The sequence below is a fragment of the Ixodes scapularis genome, unplaced genomic scaffold (assembly GCF_016920785.2).
Source record: "Ixodes scapularis isolate PalLabHiFi unplaced genomic scaffold, ASM1692078v2 PGA_scaffold9__187_contigs__length_104089568, whole genome shotgun sequence".
NCBI lineage: Eukaryota > Metazoa > Arthropoda > Arachnida > Ixodida > Ixodidae > Ixodes > Ixodes scapularis.
The window spans coordinates 36,515,462-36,523,727 of record NW_024609884.1 but is presented as its reverse complement, the minus strand read 5'-3'; the positions used below and the strand labels follow the sequence as shown (position 1 = coordinate 36,523,727).

At 49.3% G+C, this 8,266-nt stretch overlaps 1 non-coding gene across 1 annotated transcript; it reads right to left on the bottom strand.

Annotated features, from left to right (window-relative positions):
• Positions 1-5,966: 5,966 nt before the first annotated feature.
• Trnas-gcu lies at positions 5,967-6,048 on the bottom strand. Its single transcript has one exon. It is a non-coding gene; the product is annotated as a tRNA-Ser (tRNA).
• Between the last annotated feature and the right edge of the window lie 2,218 nt (positions 6,049-8,266).

Sequence of the window (8,266 nt, the reverse complement as noted above, 5' to 3'; positions counted from 1 at the left end):
TCAATCTCTACTTCTGCTCGTTTCGATCTGTACTCCGTTTCACCTTATGTTGTACCGCAGGCAAGGCTAGATGCGCGAGCTCATAGCGTTGGGAGCTACTCTTAACGCACGAGAGCTTGTGCCGCCTTGATATGCCCTAGAGCAAAGAGCTCGCGCTTGTAGCCTTTTCTGCGGTACATCATAAGGTGAAACAGAGTATCGTACCGGCGTGCGGACGTGTATCACTGGCTTGTAATGGCTGATCGTAATGATGAAATTGGATTGAAATTTGGATTAAAACTCGTGACTTAGCGCAACAATGTGTGGTAACGTGTTTCTAATAAGACGACGAAGTTATTTATGAAAAAATGCGTATGCACTGTAATATGTTGCGTGCCCATTACTTACCCATCGTTATTGCCATCATTTTGGAGTGACACTAAGTTTTCCCGTGTAGCACCAACATATTTGAAGTATGTTTCGACGGGTTGAAGTGCACTCGCTTGTAGTGACACTAAACTAGCCCGTCTGACAGGGGTATAAGGATGGTGCCGACGGCTGGCATGAAGGCGGCCAGTGTAGAGGGTGTAGGCTGGATGCGGACGATAGTTCAATGTGAGCAGGCTTGAGAAGGTCGACGCAGATGGTATCATGCCGCCCGTTTAAATCAAGAACGAAGTACTTGTCGCGCCTTTCGAGGACCTTGAAGGGGCCATCGTAAGGTTGTTGCAGAGGCTTCCGGACTGCATCTCGACGCAAGAAAACGTGTGTGACCGAGGTTAACTCGTCGCATACGTACGTCGGATGACGGTCGTGCTGCCTTGTTGGTGTGGCACGCAGGTTCCGCATAACTTCTCGAAGCTGGGTGGCATAGCTGAAAGGATCGGGCATGGTAGAAGTAGGAGACGTCACGAACATTTCTCCTGGGAGGCGAAGTGACTGCCCGTAGACTAGGTCTGCGGCAGTGCATCCTAAGTCTGGCTTGAGTGTTGTGCGGAGGCCTAGAAGCACGATGGGAAGAAGTGTGCTCCAGTTGTTCGGGTCGTTGTGTGCTCTTAGTGCGGCCTTTAGGGTACGATGAAATCTTTCCACAAGGCCGTTAGCAGCGGGATGGTACGCTGTTGTTCGAATTCGGGAGGACCCGATAAGAGTCATGATCTCGTTAAACAAACGAGATTCGAATTGTGCGCCTCTGTCGGTGGAAATAGATGACGGAACTCCAAATCGTGAAATCCAACCACTGACGATTGTCTTCGCAATGGGTTCCGCGCGGATGTCTGCGATAGGGAAAACTTCTGGCCAGCGGGTGAATCTGTCTATGCACGCGAGAATGTAGATGGCTCCGTCGGATGGTGGCAAAGGACAGACGATGTCCACGTGGATGTTGTCGAAGCGAGCGGTGGGTGTGTGTACTGTGGCGAAAGGTGCAAAGGTATGTCGATGAACCCTAGACAGCTGACAATGCAGACAAGTGCGAGCCCATTCACGCACATCTTTGTTCATCCCTTGCCAAACGAAGCGTTGGGCGATGAGATGTTGGGTCGCCCGAATGCCGGGATGAGAAAGGTTGTGCAGTGAGTTGAAAATGGATCGCCGAAACGTTGGAGGTACCACCGGTCGGGGTGATCCCGTGGACATGTCACAAATTATTGTTGTGTCGCAGCCTGGCAGCAACACGTCACGCAGGTCAAGGTTGCTAGATGCGGATCGTAGCTTCGGGATATCTTGGTCGCCTTGCTGTGCTGCTGCTAGAGCGGCGAAATCCACAGCGGTGGGAATGGCGTTGCAGCAAGGTATCCGTGACAACGCATCAGCAGCCGAGTTGTCTGTGCCTCTGATGTGGCGGATGTCACTTGTGAACTCCGCAATAAATGAAAGGTGCCGACTCTCTCGAGGAGAGAGACGGTTGCTGGTCGTTTAAAGTGCATAAGTTATCGGCTTATGGTCGGTGAGGATGTGCAATTGCCGACCCTCTAAATAATGCCGAAAATGTTTGATGGTGAGGTACATGCCTAGTAGTTCTCGTCCAAAAGTGCTGTACCGGGACTCGGCTGGCGCCAACTTCTTGGAAAAGAACCAAAGGGGCTGCCAGTTTCCGTCAGTGAACTGCTGCAGTACTCCTCCTACAGCTACGTCCGAGGCATCCGTCATGATTGAGAGAGGTGCACCAGCGAGCGGGTGCACCGACATTGCGGCTTCTGCGAGCGATGACTTGATAGTCAGGAATGCCTCCGCTGCCTCTGGAGACCATGGTAGAGGTGTGGTGTCCCGCTGAGTTCCCTTTAGGAGATCAGTCAGGGGTTGGAGGAGAGTGGCGCAATGCGGCAGAAAACGGCGATAGAAATTCACGAGGCCAAGGAACTCGCGAAGCTTCCTGCGTGATGTAGGCGTTGGGAAGTTCTTGACTGCGTCGACTTTGGATGGAAGAGGGCGAACACCCTTGGAGTCGACCCTGTGGCCAAGAAAATCCAGTTGTGAAACGCCGAACTCGCACTTGGCCTTGTTGATGATGAGCCCGTATTCCGCCATGCGCTGGAAAAGGATCTCCAGGTGTTCGAGATGTTGTTTGGCGTTAGCGCTGGACACCAGGATGTCGTCGACATAGGCAAAACAAAAGGTAAGCCCACAGGTGACGCTGTCGACAAATCGTTGAAATGTCTGGGCCGCGTTACGAAGGCCGAAAGGCATCCTCACATACTCGAAAAGTCCAAAAGGTGTTATGATGGCTGTTTTCGGTATGTCACTTGGTTCCACGGGGATCTGATGGTACGCTTTGACCAGGTCAATTTTTGAAAAGATGGTTGCTCCCTCCAGGGACGCTGAGAAATTCGTGATGTAGGGTAAGGGATAGCGGTCTGGAACGGTGGTGTTGTTCAGAGCGCGGTAGTCTCCGCAGGGCCGCCAATCACCCGGGGGTTTCTTTTGCACCATATGGAGGGGTGATGCCCATGGGCTGGACGATGGTCTGATGATGCCGAGTTCAAGCATGTGCTCGAACTCGGCTTTCGCTATCTTCAACCGTTCGTCCAGAAGGCGTCGTGGACGAGCATGAGTGGAGGTTCGGACGTTACGATGTGATGTGTCACGTCATGCTTTACTGGTTGCAGAAAGTTGGCGGGACATGTGAGCGACGGGAAACGTTGGAGAAGATCTTCAAACTTTGTAGTGGTTGGAATGCAACGTTGTGGGAGCGGTGAGATGGATGCTATGCCTTGGACAGCTAGGTGAATCGTGGCATCTACAAGGCGTAACCGTTGCATGTCCACTAGCACGTTGTAGTTGTGGAGAAAATCTGCTCCAAGGATCGGGTCTGTCACGTCGGCAACCATAAAAATCCATCTTAGTGGTCTTCTCAACCCGATGTTGAGGGTGAGAGCTCGTTCACCATACGTCGCGATAGCGGACTTGTTTGCGGCCTGCAAGGTGACGTTAGCGCGTTGCGGCTTGGTTGACATGGCTGTCACGGGTAGGACGCTTACTGCGGCGCCGGTGTCTACTAAGAACCGAAGACCAGTATTCTTGTCTAGTACAAAAAACAGACGGCTGGTTTCGGAACCGGCACCACTCGCCGCCTCTAGTGGTGGGTCTGGGCGTTTTCCGAGGCCGTGCATGGTGAAACGCATTTCTTGGCTTGCGCGCCGAAAGTGCGATGGTACCAGCACGTACCTCGAGAGGGCGAGGGATGTCGAGGCCTACGCTGTCGGGAAGATGACTTTGGTCGTTGACCTGCTGGAATGCGATCGGTGAGAGCGGCGATCTGTGCAGAGAGTCGTCCAATCTCCCTGTGGAACTCCTCGCGAAGGTTGTTGACGTCACATGGAGGTGTCACCGCTTCGGCCGAAGGAGTCGTGGGAAGCGATAGTCCGGAATGGTTTTGGACGTGTGGGATGGTGGGCACTGCGACTTCCATGACAGAGTCCGCGAGCTTTGCCAGATCCTCAAGGTTGAGTCCAGCGGCAGCGGAGAGAACCATGCGGACACCTGTCGGGAGCCGTTGCAGAAAAAGTTCTCGCAGCAGCGCTACATCGAATGTCGGCTCCTTCTCACCCAACAGTTGTTGAAGGCGACGCAGTAGTTGTGTTGGCTTGCGGTCGCCCAGCTCCTCTGAAGTAAGGAGCTGTTGTAGTCGGCGCTGTTCCGACGACGTGGCCCTCCGTATGAGCTCTGCCTTGAGGGTGTCGTAGGGGGAGTCTGCCGGCGGTGTCAGGACCAGATCCCGAATTTCCGCTGCGATGTTCGGCGGAAGCGCTGCGATGATGTGGTGGAACCTCTGGACTTGTGATGTTATCCGGGCCGTGGCGAACTGGCTCTCCACCTGGGCGAACCAGATCTGAGGGTCCGCTGGCCAGAACTGAGGCAGTCGAAGGTGTAAAGCTGAAAGTCCACCAGTGGCGGGTTCACCAGACTGCGCCATGGCGACTGGAAGCGGTTGATGAGCTTGGCGCAGCAGGGAAAGGGCTTCAGAGGTGCGGCGTTCCTCAGGTCACCAAATTTGTGGGGGTCAGGAAAGACGTCCGTCGATGCAAATCAACAAACTTATCTTTATCACCACACAAAAACTGAAAAGAACTTAAAAAGGAGCTCCGCTGAGACCGCCCTGCTACATCGTCGAACGCTGCCAGGCTCGTGCTGTTCTCTTCGAACCCGGAGCTCGGTGCCGTCAGTGCTGCTCGTGCCGCGCGCTTGATACGTCATTAGTTGCTGACGTTGCGTGAGTCACTGCTCTAAGTCTCGCGCCTTGGCGCCACACCGCTGTAAGTCTCGCGCTTTGGCGCCACCGCTCTAAGTCTCGCGCTTTGGCGCTACATATCCAGCACCGTTTTTAAGGCTGCAAATTCTCTAAAATATCTCTCTAACTCTCTCTCTCTCCCACTCCCTCTCTTTCTCTCTTGCTCTCACTCTCGCTCTCTGCAGCCCATCCTCAAGACAGGGCAGGTCAGTTTTTAGGTTTCAGAAAACTAAATTCTGGGTCGCGCTATTCACTGGTGAATTTGAAAAGTGAGGGGCCTCGAATACTTAAACTGTAAAGCGCATGCCTCAGAAGTCATGCCCCGAAGGGACGTCAGTGGCCGCAGCGGGAACGGAGGACCGCGAGCCGATCTGGCAGCGGCGCGATCTCTCTGGATCACCTGATCGTAGCACTGGCGCGTCGCACTGACCTCTGTTCGAATGCGAAGCCTTCGCCACACTTTTTATTTTCTCTCCTAGTTTTGGTATGACCGGCTTCAAGATAACCTCAATTCACTGCAGAAAATCGCAGATTGTTCTTTTAAACCCAATGAATGTTAAAAACCACTTTGATGACGAGCTACCAGTTTCCGACTAGGATTTACTGAAGCCCATCTATACGCGTATAAAAGTAACGCGATTCATCGTTCAAAATGTTCTCCTTTTCGCCTGCGCCTTCGCTCAAAAATGGCGTCATGCAGCCAGGGATGTGGTACCAAATTACCCAAATTATTTCAAAAGTATTTGCAATTATTAAGCAAATCTTAAGATTACGAACGCCAAAAATTAAAATACAAGTGCAATTACTATTGTTCCAAGATAATGGGCTGCAATATAGAAACAAAGGTAATTGAATTATATTAATTCAGTTGTTCCAATCAAATTAGTACACACATATGGGATTTCAAAAGCAGTTGTAATTGTAAAGGAAATTTTAAAATCATGAACGCCAAAAACTTAAAATTAAACAACAACTACTATTATTCCAATATAATTAGCTGCAATTTAGAAACAAAGATAATTGATTTGCACTAATTCAATCGCTTCAACAGATTTACTACCTATGTATGGAAGACAGAAGAAGAAAACTGTGACTTTATTTTTATCCAGAACGTAAAAAGAAACTGGCCTCTGCTTATTTTTTTACAATAATGTTTTTTTGTACAGAAATGAGCGTGCAATATAAGCCCCAACTCACAAACTGGTTCACGCTAAAGAAAATATAAAGTTTGAAGTAAAAAACAATTTCAAAAATGTATCGACGAGGATGGGATTCGAACCCACGCGGGCAGAGCCCAATGGATTAGCAGTCCATCGCCTTAACCACTCGGCCACCTCGTCCAGATGTTAAACGGTTTTATTAGTTATCATTTGAGCACAGTATTACGACTTATTTTTACTTTTGTTTTTTTATGTTCTCGTATATTCAGCAGAAGACCTATTCACAAAACACGGCCACACACGATCGATATGTGGCATCGTAAACGTCTTGTTATTTGGTGGAATAGTTATGTGCCCAAACAGGAACAAGCACGACCGGTGACCCAAAACAAACATCCGGTTGGACCATCGACGAAATAATTACGAGCATTATTTTCCCGTCCGTGGTGTTACTTCCTGAAGATTTAATAATTTTTATTATATGTTTTTTTTTTTTTTAAAGTTCGACGTTGAAATAATTGCCGCATCATATTGACGTCTCCCGTTAGAATAGAGATATTTGAACGGGAGATGCTCTCCGTCAAAATGTGGAAGGCAATTCACGACGGCGGATATAGAATGATGGCCCCGGGGTCGACGCCACGGTGAACAAGATTCACGGGTTTTCCGACAGTAATAGTCATTCAATCAAGTACAAGTTGTTTTGACCCGAACAGACGAATAGGAGCTCTGAATCAGCTTAACTAGCCAATGCTCCGTGCCGCTAGCATTCTGTGTATTACAACCGGGTAACGAGGCCAAATATTTATTGGTCAGTAAACCTCCAGGATGCAATGTTCGCGTTTATAGCGTTTTATCTGGCTTATGTATCAAAACACGTTCAAAACCCGTGCCTAAAAAGATTGCAAAAAAAATCTGAAAAAAAAAGAAGAAAACAAAAAACGCGTTCCTTTACGCTGGACGCATTTACACTGAATTCGCCTAGACTCACCGAATCGCCGACGAAGAAACCTCTAAGCGGTTTTAAAGTGCAGAAATAATTATGATATTGCTTTTGTCAAAACATTTTACAGCTAGCAGACGCGTTGTCTGCTAGCTGCCGGCTTCACTCGCCGGCAGTACAGACACGGTCTCGAACGCTCTCCGCTGTAGAGCGTTTATAGGAAATTCGGAAATTCCACAACCGTAGTAATCTATAGTCCTTCTATCTCTTTCTACTTGAGCAGCGCGAAAGCTGGAGAGGAGGTTGCCTCCTCTCCATCGTTTGCTCTGCTGAAGTGGAAAAGGTGGGAAGAGTAACGTTGATTTAGCTCGGCTCTTAAGGCTTGGAGTGCTGGGATTAGGTTTTCCACATCAGCGATCGTGCTGTGGTTACATTATTACTTTTGCTGTTCACGTATACTGATCAGCATAGTGTGAGCGTGATGGATGATATTTTGCCGCATCATTACTTTTGACGGCAAAAGTAATAATGTAACCACAGCACGATCGCTGATGTGGAAAACCTAATCCCAGCACTCCAAGCCCCAAGAGCCGAGGTAAATCAACGTTACTCTTCCCACCTTTTCCACTTCAGCAGAGCAAACGATGGAGAGGAGGCAACCTCCTCTCCAGCTTTCGCGCTGCTCAAGTAGAAAGAGATAGAAGGACTATAGATTACTACGGTTGTGGAATTTCCGAATTTCCTATAAACGCTCTACAGCGGAGAGCGTTCGAGACCGTGTCTGTACTGCCGGCGAGTGAAGCCGGCAGCTAGCAGACAACGCGTCTGCTAGCTGTAAAATGTTTTGCCAAAAGCAATATCATAATTATTTCTGCACTTTAAAACCGCTTATACCCGTGTCCCACTAGAGCGACATACAGAAACAAAAGACAAAGACAAGCCTCAAACCAGAGTCTTTCGCGATTTGAGACGCTTTGTAAAGTAACGGAGGCTATGCTGAAACACGAGCATCATGCACGCGAGGGTGTCTTTGGCAGGCTTGCAATCGCTCGTGCTTACTTCGCGAGCAGCGAACGACTAAACGCCTGCCAAAGGTACCATCACGAGCATGCTGCATGGGTTTGAGGCTTGTCGCTGTCTTTTGTCTCTGTCTGTCGCTCTAGTGGGACACGGGCATTAGAGGTATCTTCGTCGGCGATTCGGTGAATCTAGGCGAATTCAGTGTAAATGCGTCCCGCGTAAAGGAACGCGTTTTTTTGTTTTCTTTTCAGATGTCTTTTTTTTTTTTTTTTTTGCAATCTTTTTAGGCACGGGTTTTTGAGCGTGTTTTGATACACAAGCTAGACAAAAACCTTATAAACGCGAACATTGCATCCTGGGCCCGTTTGCTCGAAGCGCTAACCGCGGCTAAAGTTAATGACTGACAAGGAAACAGCGCACCCTCAAAACAAGCAC